The 14,503-nt window shown below is 45.1% G+C and overlaps 1 protein-coding gene across 1 annotated transcript in view; it reads right to left on the bottom strand.

The window, feature by feature from the left end:
• The window catches only part of LOC123756953 (UNC93-like protein), a 127,063-nt gene that overhangs the window by 81,959 nt on the left and 30,601 nt on the right, over positions 1 to 14,503 (bottom strand). The gene's annotated exons all lie outside the window — the stretch shown is intronic.

The raw sequence follows: 14,503 nt of genomic DNA, 5'->3' as shown, positions 1-14,503 counted from the left end.
AGAGAAAGAGAGGGAGATGACCACGAAGGCCAAAAGAATGAAGTTGAGATAGAATATGATATCGCCAAGTGGTGTCGTAAGCCTTTTCCAGGTCAAAAAGGACGGCAACAACGGAGGTCTTCGCAGCAAAAGCTGTACAAATATAGACCTCCAAGTTCACCAGGACATCTGTCGTGCTGCGGCACTTGCGGAAACCAAATTGAGAAGGGGAGAGGAGGTGATGGTGTTCCAGGAACAACATCAGACGAACGTTAACCATACGTTCAAAGAGTTTGCAGACACAACTTGTGAGAGCAATAGGGCGAAAGTCCTCAGGGGAAGTACCCAGAGACCCCGGTTTGCGAACAGGGAGGACAACGGCATCGAGCCAGTCCTCAGGGACTGACGACGACTCCCAGATCCGATTATACAGACTCAGTAAATACTGAGACGTGCTCGGAGGGAGATGGCGAAGCATCTCATAATGAATACCATCGGAGCCCGCCGCCGTAGAACCGCAGAGGGCCAGGGCAGAAGGAAGTTCAGAGAAAGAGAAGGGATCATTATAGTGAATTCGAAGACGAGTGCAGAAATCTAAAGGACGAGACTCAAGGACAGGTTTACGAAGAAGAAAAGATTGGGGAAGATGAAGACCAGAGCTAACAGAAGAAAAGTGGGAATCCAGTACGGAAGCGACTTGCAACGGGTCCGCTACAAGAGTTTCATGGAGGTGAAGGACCGGTGAAACATCGGGAACGAATTTACCCGCTATCTTGCGGATACGCTTCCAGATCTGGGCCAGAGGAGTTTCGGACGTAATTGTTGAGACATAAGATGCCCAACATTCACGTTTAGCCGTACGGATGGCCCTACGGGCCACCGAACTCGCTTTCCAAAAGAAAAGAATAGAATCGGTCGTCTGCCTACGGCGGTGCCTCTTCCAGGCTGCACGCTTACAGCGGACAGCCCGAGCACAGTCCGCATTCCACCAGGGAACGCACTTGCGTGGACCCCGAGAGGAAGAGCGAGGGATAGAGCGGAGGGCAGCGTTGAAGACAGTGCATGAAAAAGGAGGAGAGCGCGAGAGAGAGGCAGAAGGGAGAGGTCAGAGAGAGTAGCACTGAGGGTAAATAGGGTCCAGTCCGCCTTAGCAAACTGCCACCTAGGGAAAGAGAGGGAAGGGCGAAAAGAGAAAAAGGAAACAAGGATGGGGAAATGATCACTTCCATGGAGGTCATCTAGAACCTGCCACGTGAAATCTAAATAAAGAGAAGAAGAGCAGATAGAAAGATCAAGACAAGAAAGGGTGCGAGTCCGAGAGTCCAAATGAGTGGGCTCACCAGAATTCAGAAGAGACAGGGAAGAAGAGAGGAGAAACGGCTCAAGAAGGAGACCCCGGGTATTCGTCAGAACGTCACCCCAAAGAGAATGACGACAATTGAAGTCACCCAGCAGGAGCACAGGCTCCGGCAAGGAGTCTAGGAGGTGTTTCAAATCAGGAAGAGAAAGCGGGACACTCGGGGGAGATAAATGGAACAAACTGTGTACCATTTCCCCACAAAGATACGAGCAGCAGAACAATGGAGAGGCGAAGGAAAAAGTAAAGGAACAAAGGTAACATCAGCACGAATCAAAAGAGCAGAAGAATTAGAAGCCCCAGCAACGGCTTGGAGGGGGGAGAGAAAGGAATAGCCACAAAACGACCAGGACGAGCACCAAGCATCGGCTCCTGGAGACAGACAGAAAGGGGCGAAAACCGCGAAATCAGAAGTTGGAGTTCGAGGAAATTGGCGTAATAACCTCGAACGTTCCATTGAAGAATGGACAACGACGAGAAGAGAAAGGACAAAACCAGAGAATTCACACCCGAATACGTGCCAGACGACAGTGAGTTCATCCGCACACTGATGACGGAGCCGTACCTCTGGAAGAATCGCCGGAGGAGAGTCTCAGGAAACTCCATGGGGGCGCCATGAACACTGACATACGTCACAGCACTACTACGGTCTGAAATGGTCACAGACCTGGTGCCGTCCTGTAGCTGCAAAGTACGTCCCTCGTACCTCCGTAAGAAAGCACGGTACACCGCCTCACCCACAAACTTGACAATAACACGGTGAGCAGTTACCAGCTCAATGCCATATACGTCCCCAACCGGGACACGAAGCATGTCACTCAATACCACGTCCACCAGCGGGTAACCAGCACGGCCAGTAAACTCCAATCCGATGGAGTTTAACCGCACGACAGCGGGAATAAGGCCGCCCATCACAAAACACGCCACGTCCCCACCACCAGGAACAGCAGGGAGGGTAGAGACACCCACACCCCCTTCAGGCGAAAACGTCAATCACCCCAAAATTGCCAGAGTGGACAAACGACACGTCCACACCGCTCGGCAGCCCACAGGCGACTCCCCTTCGATTCCAAAATTGCATAACCTTAGCTCTTGCATCGCCCAGAATAGGTGCTACCAGGTGGAAGAACTGCTATTTCAGCTTTGAAATTGCCATTAAACGTGCAATTCATTGAAACTCCCACGTGCAACATTTCCAAAGCATCCGGCATGGGAAAAGTATTGCAGAAATGTAAACTTATAGTTTATCATTATTGTTTATTATTATACTTATTATTATCGCTCGAGGCTCTTGATCGATCATTGCAAGATTTGCGTGGAAACATCAGACCATTTGGGAACGCATTAATATTGCTTGCAGGAGATTTCATGCAAACATTACCTCCAATTCCTCGATCGACACCAGCGGATGAAATAAATGCTTGCCTGAAATACTCTACTTTGTGGCACCACGTAATGATGTTAGAATTAACTACAAATATGCGTGTCCAACTGCAAAACGACTCATCAACTGAGATATTCTCACAAAATTTCTGGAAATTGGGAATGGAAACATGGCAGTTACATACAAGTTCGTCGACACTGTGGTGGAAACAGATGAAACGGTTAATTATTCAACAGAATTGTTTAATTCACTCGATCTGCCAGAGATACCACCACCGCCCGCACGAACTGCATTAAAAATCAGCGTGTCAATTATCATGTTACGAAATATCAACCTGCCAAAGCTTAGCAACGGCACGCTGCTTGAAGTAAAAAATTATTCAGCAATGTCGTAGAAGCAACAATCTTGAAAGCATCTTTCAAAGGTGAAGATGTCGTCATTCCTCACATTCCTATGATTCCAACGGATTTGCCATTTCAATTTAAGAGATTGTAACTCCCAATTCGATTGGTGTTTGCAATCACCATCAACAAAGCTTAGGGCCAATCTTTAGAATTGTGCGGTTTAGATCTAGACACGGATTACTTCTCACATGGACAATTACATGTTGCGTGTTCTGGAGTCGGCAATCAGACAATCTCTATATCTTCACAGACAGTGGAACAAGAAAAAATATTGTATACCCACAAGCATTGTGAAATTATATATATATATATATATATATATATATATATATATATATATATATATATATATATATATATATATATATATATATATATATATATAAGGCACAACTCTCCTAAACACGAGAGTGAAGTATACAACTTTAGAACACTTTCCCACCAGGAGACTCGAACCCTAGCCAGCACAGAAGCCTTCCAGCAACTGGCATAACAGGTACGCCTTAACCCTCTCCACCACCTGCTCAGACCCTTAAAAGAGATGGTAATTTTGGAGTATTTAAATACACCAAAGATCACCACCTCCCAAGAGCACTAGAGCAAGTGAAATTAACGTCTAAATGACCCCTCACTTGCTCTAGTGCTCTTGGGAGGTAGTGATCTTTGGTGTATTTAAATACTCCGAAATTACCATCTCTTTTAAGGGTCTGAGCAGGTGGTGGAGAGGGTTAAGGCGTACCTGTTAAGAGTAACCTCTGAAGAGACAACTAACACAACACCTATACCCCCTATTAGACTATTTTACAGGAACTTCTTTTCCACAGCTCATAAAACGGAGGAAAGGGTCCTGAAAGATATTGTCAGTAGAAACGTTATCCCTACAGACAAAAATCAGAAGATACAACTGACGATTTACTATAAAACCAGAAAAACGGCCAACCTACTCATGAGAAACTCTCATGAGTAATGCGAAATTTTAATATAACGTGAATAAAGCAGTTAACTTTGTTGTAGCCGGTAGATTCATAGCTGTTTGTTGCACATTTGCAGCTGTGAAATTAAAGTGTTCTCCATTTTCTTGTTTTCAAAACAAAAACAAAAAATACTAACGAAATATTTCAATTCAAACGCCGATCAATCGACACAGCTCAATTTATCCACCAATTGCACTGAAAAATAAGAACAGTTAAAAAAAAGGGGAATGAAAACCTATGAAAAACGAAAGAAATAAGCTATTCCCACAAAATGAACAGTATGGTAAACAAAACAGCACAATTCCAACATAATGTTACACAAAATAATTTAATCAAAATGAAAAGAAATCAAAATTTATGAAATTTACATATATCAATGCAATCGGAAACATTGAAACTGAATCGTAACACATCTTGTATATCGTATGTTGCTCTTACGTGCAACAGATGGCGCTGTTTTTCAAAAAATGCATGTTTTTACCTGTTACAGGTGTGGCATCTAAATAGTATATCAAAACACACACGTATTCGAATGGAACGTCGTGTCAAAATATCAAGGCAATCGGTGAAGAACTTTCAGAGATTACAGCATGTGTTGCTCATATGTCTAACAGAGGGCACTGTTAAAAAAAAGTTTCTTCCTGTCACACGTGAGGCATGTATATAGTAAGTATATGAAAACACTCGCCTATTCGAATGCAATGTTGTGTCAAGATTTCAAAGCAATCGGTAAAGAGGTTTCGAAGATTTCCCTCAATTGAAAAACACCCGAAAAACACAGCTTTTCAAAAGAAGCATGTTTTTTTCCCATCACACACGTGACATGTATTAAGTATGTATGTAAAAACCCGCTCGGGTGTGAATGGAACGGTGTGTGAAAATTTCAAGGCAATTGGTGAAGAACTTTCGGAGATTAGCAATTTTGAACAAACAAACATTTCCATTTTTATTTATATAGATACCATGTGTGTGTTGCTCTTACATGCAACAGATGGCGCTGTTTGTCAATAAAAGCATAGTTTTACCTGTCACAGGTGTGGCATCTATATTTATACTTCCAAAATGAATGGTATGGCAAACAACACAGTTCAGTTCCAACATAATGTCACACAAAATAATTAAATAAAAAATAAAATTAATCGAAATCTGCGAAAATAAAATTTATCCATACAATCGGAAACACTGAAATGGAATTCGTGATATATTTAGTACAGCGTGAATGTTGCTATTATGTGCAACAGAAAGCGCTGTTTTTCAAAAATGGCTGTCTTTACCTGTCACAGGGGTGGCGTCTATATAATAGGAATATAAAAAGTTGCGCCTATTCAAGTGCAACGTTGTGTCAAAATTTCAAAGCAATCGGTGAAAAACTTTCGGAGATTACATCGTGTTTTGCTCTTACATCCAACAGATGGCGCTGTTTTTCAAAAAATTCATGTTTTTTACTGTCACAGGTGAGGCATGTATATAGTAGATACATAAAAAGACGTGCCTATTCGAATGCAACGTTGTTTCAAAATTTCAAAGCAAGCGGTAAAGAGATTTCGAAGATTTCCCTCACATGAAAATCACATGAAAAACACAGTTTTTCAGAAAAAGATTGTTTTTTTACCGTTACAGACGTGACATATTTATATAGTATGTATATAAAAATCTGGCCGGAGACGAACGGAACATTGTGTGAAACTTTCAAATCAATCGGTGAAGAACTCTCGGAGATTAGCGATTTTAAACAAACGAACATTTCCATTTTTATTTATATAGGTAAATTCGCGTGAATGTGTCCGGCATTGGACGACAAAGTTAATACCATAAATTAAAAACCTGTCATATGAAGTGAGATTAACAAAGTTTAAATAGCATTCACTTGATAGGCGAAGAGTTACGGGTGACATGACAAAGGTTTAGAAGTGGATGAATGGACACAACTAAGGGGATATTAATGTGGTATTAAAAGTAACAACACAAGACAGAACACGAAACAATTGGTATATGATGTCCAGTGTCCAATCCACGCTTGAAATAATCAAGGGACCCCAACGCCATCACGTTACGCAGTACTTATTTCTACAAAATCAACTACCCTGTTACCGAACCAGTATTTACTCAAGTGTTTCCTAAATCTAAACTTATCCAAATTATTCCCATTGTTTCGGGTTCTGTCTTGTGTTGATACTTTTAATACCCTATTAATATCCCAGTTGTTATATTCATTCTTCCACTTGTACACCTCTATCATGTCACCCCATAAACACGTGCACACACACACACACACACACACACACACACACACACACACACACACACACACACACACACACACACACACACACACACACACACACACACACACAATTTAGCAATGGAAGACAGAAGAGTTAGGGGGGACATGATTACCACATTCAAGATTCTCAAGGGAATTGGTAGGGTAGATAAAGACAGGCTATTTAATACAAGGTGCACATGCACAAGGGGACACAGGTGGAAACTGAACGCCCAAATGAGCCACAGAGATATTAGAAAGAACTTTTTTAGTGTCAGAGTGGTTGACAAATGGAATGCATTAGGAAGTGATGTGGTGGAGGCTGACTCCATACACAGTTTCAAGTGTAGATATGATAGAGTCCAATAGGCTCAGGAATCAGTACACCTGTTGATTGACGGTTGAGAGGCGGGACCAAAGAGCCAGAGCTCAACCCCCGCAAGCACAACTAGGTGAGTACAACTAGGTGAGTACACACACACACACACACACACACACACACACACACACACACACACACACACACACACACAGGCAGGACCAAAGAGCCAGAGCTCAACCCCCACAAACACAACTAGGTGAGTGCACACACACACACACACACACTCACACACACATACACACACACACACGCGCACACACACCAGTTGATTGACGGTTGAGAGGCGGGACCAAAGAGCCAGAGCTCAACCCCCGCAAGCACAATTAGGTAAGTACAATTAGGTAAGTACACACACACACACACACACACACACACACACACACACACACACACACACACACACACACACACACGGACGGCTTAGGACGGCGGTCAGGGAACGACATGGGTAGGACGGCGGTCCGCGAATTACTTCAATATTCTCAGGATATTTACGTACCAGTGAGCCCAAAACATAGTTTTTGGTCATATGAAGGGTACAGCAACGCAGTGATAACGCAACATAGTGAATTCCTATAACGTTGGATAAGAAAAAAAATTGAAAAAGAACGAGATTGTGGCAAGACGGTGGCACCAGAGGCCTGAGACGGGAAGAGCTTGGACCACCACGAGGGAGGACCTCTGGCGGGGACGTCAACAATTAAGGCGGACATCGCTTCATAAATCACCTAATTGTGCTGTGTGATGCTTACTCGGAGGTGAGTGCCTCTCAAAGTCAGTCATACAAGGTGTACAGTGTTTTTTATATAGTAATTAGCTTTGAACATAAGTTAATTAAAATACGAAAAAGAAGCTCAAGAGCCTCAGCTTGGTACTAGTTTCTCTCACCTGTGTGTTACATTACACCGCCACTGACTAGACCTAGCCCCCCCCCCCTCCTCACCATAACACGCCAGTGTAAACACACACACACACACACACACACACACACACACGCACGCACAAACCAGCCTACCGCCAACCTCACCTCTCACCCCAGGGACTGACCCTCCATACCTCACCCACCTGATTGCTCTCCTTCCTCTCTTCCTCTCTGCCTACTTCTCACTCTCCCTCCCTTTCACTCCCCTTCACTCCTCCTCTCCCTTTCACTCCCTCTCCCTCCATCCCTCCACCAGTTAACCCCCCCCACCGTGCCACCCCCACAATAAACACACACACACACACACACACACACACACACACACACACACACACACACACACACACACACACACACACACACACACACACACACACATACACACACACACACACACACACACACACACACACACACACACACACACACACACACACACACACACACACACACACACACACACACACACACACACCTCTGACAGAGACAGTATCACAGAGATATTAGAAAGAACTTTTTTAGTGTCAGAGTGGTTGACAAATGAAATGCATTAGGAAGTGATGTGGTGGAGGCTGACTCCATACACAGAATCAAGTGTAGATATGATAGAGCCCGATAGGCTCAGGAATCTGTACACCTGTTGATTGACGGTTGAGAGGCGGGACCAAAGAGCCAGAGCTCAACCCCCGCAAGCACAACTAGGTGAGTACACACACGCACACGCACACGCATGCACACAAAGACACACACGGACACACACACACGCACATACAGACACACACACACACACACACACACACACACACACACACACACACACACACACACACACACACACACACACACACACATACACACACACACACAGGTCAAGCGGGATGGTAAAACAACAGAATGAAGCTGGAGGAGAGGGACTGGACGAGTCATTCATGGAGATGATTGCTAAGGCATGGAAGGAAGTCAGTGGGGAATTGAAGGACCTGAGGGAAACTATATGTAAGCTGCAGATAGAACTAAGTGCAGCACAAGAGGAGATAAAAAGCCTAAAAACAGGCCCCCATCAGACTCTGGCCCAGGGGACCAACCCCCAGGTGCCAGGAGATGTAGCAATGGCTGGGACACCTACAATTGGCCCAACCTTTGCTGAAATGCTCAAGAGCCCAGGAGCAATGTCCACAGTCAAGGAAGTTGTAATGAAAGCAGTAACCTCACAGGAGGCAGCTAGATGCACAAGCCAGCTAATTGAAAGGAAAAGAGCTGTAGCAGTGGTAGGTGTCAAGGAACAAGAGGGCTCCACAAGGGAGGAAACGAGGACTAAAGACAAAGCTGCAGTGGCAGGGATATTAAAGGAGATAGGAATGGAAGGGGCTGAACGAGACATAGAACAGTTTTTCCGGATTGGCCAGTACAACAGAGACAAAAAGAGATTGATCAAGGTAGTATTCAAGAGCGAGGACATCAAAGAGGACATCCTAGTAAGGAAGAGCAAACTGAGGCATGCAAGGATCTACAAAGAGGTATATGTTCAGAGGGACATGACCAGAGACGAGATAGTAAGGGCAGCAGATGCAAGGAAAAGGCGCAAGGAGAGGGAAGAGAGCCAGGGAACCTCAGCCTCCAACCCAGCAATCCCAGAGGGGAGTGGGGAACCCCAATCCAGCAACCCAGGAACCCTAGGGGGGAATGCAACACCCCAGCCCACCACCCAATAGGGCCCTCCCTATCCCCCAGTACAAACCCTTCCTTGCCCTGCATAATGCCCATCATGAAACCCAAATCCTCCCTCTCCCCTTACCCCAAGTAGCCCCTGCTTTCCCAGCCCCTGGTCTTCTCCCTGCCTCAAGCAGGCCTGAGCAAGACCAAAGCCCTCTATCCCCCACTCCACCTCCCTCCAAACCCCTGTCAACTACACCGCAGGAGGGCGTGCCCTCTCCCCAAGCAATCCCTGCTCCCTCACCCCCAGGACTTCTTCCTGCCCCAAGCAGGCCTGAGGAAGACCTAAGCCCTCCACCCCCACTCCTCCTCCCCCTGAACCCCTGGCAACTACCTCACAGGAGGAGGAGCCTACCCAAGTAGCAATGACCATAGAACAACCTCCTACACTTGTAGGGAGTGTGGGTGAAATTGGATACAAGAAAGTGAGCTTCAAGGTAATGTACTCAAACATTGATGGGATTACCAATAAAGCAAGTGAACTGGCAGAAAGGGTGCAAGAAGAAAACCCTGATGTAATAGGACTAACGGAAACAAAATTGTCAGGAGTCGTAACAGATGCTGTGTTTCCAAAGGACTACTATATAGTAAGGAAAGAGAGGGAAGGGAGAGGAGGTGGAGGAGTGGCCCTGCTGATAAGGAAGGACTGGAGTTTTGATGAGATGGAAATTCCTGGCTGTGACGGATTCAGAGATTACATAACAGGAACTATAACAATGGGTGGACCTAAGACAATAGTGGCAGTCATTTACAACCCTCCCGTAAATGACAGAAGACCTAGACAGGAGTTTGATAGGAACAACATGGCAACCATTAATATAATAGAGAGAGCAGCTTCAGTTGCCTGCAGGAATGGCTCAAGACTCTTAATCATGAGTGATTTCAACCATGGAAAGATAGACTGGGAGAATGGGGACCCACATGGTGGTGCAGATACGTGGCGAGCTAAACTCTTGGAAGTGGCAACAAGGAATTTTCTGAGCCAGCATGTCAAGGAACCCACAAGAATGAGAGGCAATGATGAACCAGCTAGACTCGACTTGATATTCACCCTGAATGAGTCAGAAATAGGGGAAGTCAAAGTTGAAGCCCCCATAGGAATGAGTGACCACAGTGTACTGACCTCTGAGTACTTAGTGGAGGTAGGGATAACCTATCCAAGGATGAGAGTGGAGGGGAAAAGACTGAATTACCGAAGAGGAAAATATGACGAGATGAGGAACTTCCTCAGGGGAATACCATGGGAAACAGAACTTAGAGACAAGAATGTGCAGGTCATGATGGATATTGTCACCCAAAAGTGCCAGGAAGCTGCAGACAGGTTTATCCCCGTCCAAAAGGAGAAAAACGAAAAACAACAGAAAAACCCATGGTTCAACCAGGAATGTAAGGTAGCGAAACAACTGAGTAAAAGAACATGGAGAAACTACAGAAATAACAGAACACCAGAGAGCAGGGAGAAATACCAGAGGGTCAGAAATGAGTACATCAGAGTGAGGAGGGAAGCAGAGAGACAGTTTGAAAATGACATCGCGAGTAAAGCCAAGACCCAACCAAAGCTGCTCCACAGCCATATCAGGAGGAAAACAGCAGTGAAGGAACAAGTGATGAAGTTGCGGAAAGGGGAGAACAGATACACAGAGAATGACAAGGAGGTGTGTGAAGAACTCAACAAGAGATTCCAGGAGGTCTTCACAATAGAACAAGGAGAAGCCCCTGCACTAAATGAGGAGGCGGCAAACCAAGCAACCTTGGAGGAATTTGACCTCACCAGTGATGAGGTCAAAAGGTGTCTGCTGGAGCTGGATGTGACAAAGGCTGTTGGGCCTGATAGAATCTCACCATGGATACTAAAGGAAGGTGCAGAAGCACTAAGTGTGCCATTCTCTATGGTGTATAACAGGCCACTGGAAACAGGAGACTTACCAGAAAGTTGGAAGACAGCTGACGTGGTCCCATTATACAAAAAGGGTGACAGGCAAGAGGCACTGAATTACAGGCCAGTTTCCTTAACTTGTATACCATGCAAGGTGCTGGGGAAGAGCGTGAGGAAAAGGCTCGTAGTGCATCTGGAGGGAAATAACTTTGTAACGCACCACCAACATGGGTTCAGAGATGGTAAATCGTGCCTCACAGGTTTAATAGAATTTTATGACCAGGCAACGAAAATTAGGCAGGAAAGAGAAGGGTGGGCCGACTGCATTTTCCTGGATTGCCAAAAAGCCTTTGACACAGTACCCCATTAAAGGCTGTTAAAAAAGTTGGAGCAACAGGCAGGAGTAAAAGGGAAGGTGCTCCAGTGGATAAGGGAGTACTTAAGCAACAGGAAACAGCGAGTAACGGTGAGGGGGGAGACATCAGAGTGGTGAGATGTCACCAGCGGAGTCCCACGGGGCTCAGTACTTGGACTCATCCTGTTTCTAATATATGTGAACGATCTTCCAGAGGGTATAGACTCATTCCTCTCGATGTTTGCTGATGATGCAAAAATTATGAGAAGAATCAAGACGGATGAAGATAGGCAGAGACTACAGGATGACCTGGATAAACTGGAGGAATGGTCTAGAAAATGGCTGCTAAAGTTCAACTCGGGAAAGTGTAAGGTGATGAAATTAGGCGAAGGGAGCAGGAGGCTGAACACAAGGTATCATCTGGGAGGGGAAATCCTGCAAGAGTCAAATATAGAGAAGGATCTGGGGGTTGATATCACACCGAACCTGTCCCCAGAGGCCCACATCAAAAGAATATCATCAGCGGCATATGTTAGACTGGCCAACATAAGAACTGCCTTCAGAAACTTGTGTAAGGAATCTTTCAGAACCCTGTATACCACTTATGTAAGACCAATCCTGGAGTATGCAGCTCCAGCCTGGAGTCCATACCTAGTTAAACACAAGACAAAGTTAGAGTAGATTCAGCGGTATGCCACCAGGCTCGTTCCGGAACTGAGAGGATTGAGCTACGAGGAAAGGCTAAAGGAGCTGAACCTCACATCCCTGGAAAACAGAAGAGTAAGGGGAGACATGATAACCACCTACAAAATTCTCAGGGGAATTGACAGGGTGGACAAAGACAAACTCTTCAGCACGGGTGGGACACGAACAAGGGGACACAGGTGAAAACTTAGTACCCAGATGAGCCACAGAGACGTTAGAAAGAATTTTTTCAGTGTCAGAGTAGTTAATAAATGGAATGCACTAGGAAGTAATGTGGTGGAGGCTGACTCCATACACAGTTTCAAATGTAGATATGATAGAGGCCAGTAAGCTCAGGAATCTGTACACCAGTTGATTGACAGTTGAGAGTCGGGACCAAAGAGCCAAAGCTCAACCCCCGCAAGCACAATTAGGTGAGTACACACACACAAGGACGCACACACAAGGATGCAGCAAACAAGTTTGTCCCAGTCCAAAAGGAAAACAGTGAAATGAAGATGAGAAACCCATGGTTTAATCAGAGATGTAGACTAGCTAAGTAGCAAAGTAAAATGGCGTGGAGAAACGATAGAAATAACAGGACACTGGAGAGCAGAGAAAGATACCAGAATGTCAGGAATGAATATGTCAGGATGAGAAGAGAGGAAGAAAGACAATACGAAAATGATATCGCAAGAAAGGCAAAGACTCAGCCTAAATTGCTGCATAGCCACATCAGGAGAAAAACAACAGTAAAGGAACAGGTTATGAAATTAAGGATAGGGGCAGAAGGATTCACTACAAACGAAAAGGAAGTGTGTGAGGAACTGAATAAGAAATTCCAGGAGGTCTTCACCTTAGAGCAAGGAGAAATTCCAGAGATAAGAGAGGGAATAGCTAACCAGGAACCACTGGAAGAGTTGGAAATTACCAACGGGGAAGTAAAGAAGTGTTTAATAGAGTTGGATGTGACAAAGGCTATGGGCTCAGATGGAATCTCCCCTTGGATACTAAAGGAAAGAGCAGAAGAACTGTGCCTACCACTCTCCATTGTGTATAACAAATCACTGGCAACCGGGGAACTGCCAGAAATTTGGAAAGCAGCTAACGTTGTCCCGATATACAAGAAAGAGGATAGACAGGAGGCACTGAATTACAGGCCGGTGTCCCTACCCAGCATACCATGCAAGCTGATGGAGAAGATTGTGCGAAGAAAGCTAGTGGAGCATCTGGAGCGAAAGAACTTTGTAACACAGCATCAACATGGGTTCAGGGATGGCAGGTCCTGCCTCACAGGGTTACTTGAATTCTACGACCAGGCAACAAAAATTTGCAAGACAGAGAAGGGTGGGCAGACTGCATATTTTTGGATTGTCAGAAAGCCTTTGATACAATGCCACACAAGAGGCTAGTGAAAAAGCTGGAGATGCAGGCTGGAGTGAAAGGGAAGGTACTCCATTGGATAAAGGAGTACCTAAGCAACAGGAGACAACGAGTCAGTGTGAGGGGTGAGGTCTCAGATTGGCGAGACGTTACGAGTGGAGTCCCGCAGGGATTAGTCCTTGGACCTATACTGTTTCTGATATATGTAAATGATCTCCCAGAGGGTATAGAATCGTTTCTCTCAATGTTTGCCGATAATGCAAAAATTATGAGGAGGATTGAAACTGAGGATGATAGTAGGAGGCTACAAGATGACCTAGACAGACTGAGTGAATGGTCCAACAAATAGCTGTTGAAGTTCAACCCCAGTAAATGCAAAGTAATGAAACTAGGCCGTGGAAACAGGAGGCCAGACACAGGATACAGAATAGGAGATGAAGTACTTAGTGAAACGGACAGAGAGAAAGATCTAGGAGTTGATATCACACCAAACCTGTCTCAAGAAGCCCACTTAAAAAAAATAACGTCTGCGGCATATGCGAGGCTGGCTAACATTAGAACAGCATTCAGGAACCTGTGTATGGAATCATTCAGAATCTTGTACACCACATATGAAAGACCAATCCTGGAGTATGCGGCCCCCAGCATGGAGCCCGTACCAAGTCAAGCACAAGACGAAGCTGGAAAAAGTCCAAAGGTATGCCACTAGACTAGTCCCAGAACTAAGAGGCATGAGTTACGAGGAAAGACTGCGGGAAATGCACCTTACGACACTGGAAGACAGATGAGTAAGGGTAGACATGATCACAACCTACAAAATCCTCAGG

This window comes from Procambarus clarkii, chromosome 26, assembly GCF_040958095.1.
Source record: "Procambarus clarkii isolate CNS0578487 chromosome 26, FALCON_Pclarkii_2.0, whole genome shotgun sequence".
Taxonomy (NCBI): domain Eukaryota; kingdom Metazoa; phylum Arthropoda; class Malacostraca; order Decapoda; family Cambaridae; genus Procambarus; species Procambarus clarkii.
Note: the sequence above shows the minus strand (reverse complement) of the source record. Positions and strands in the feature narration are given on the sequence as shown.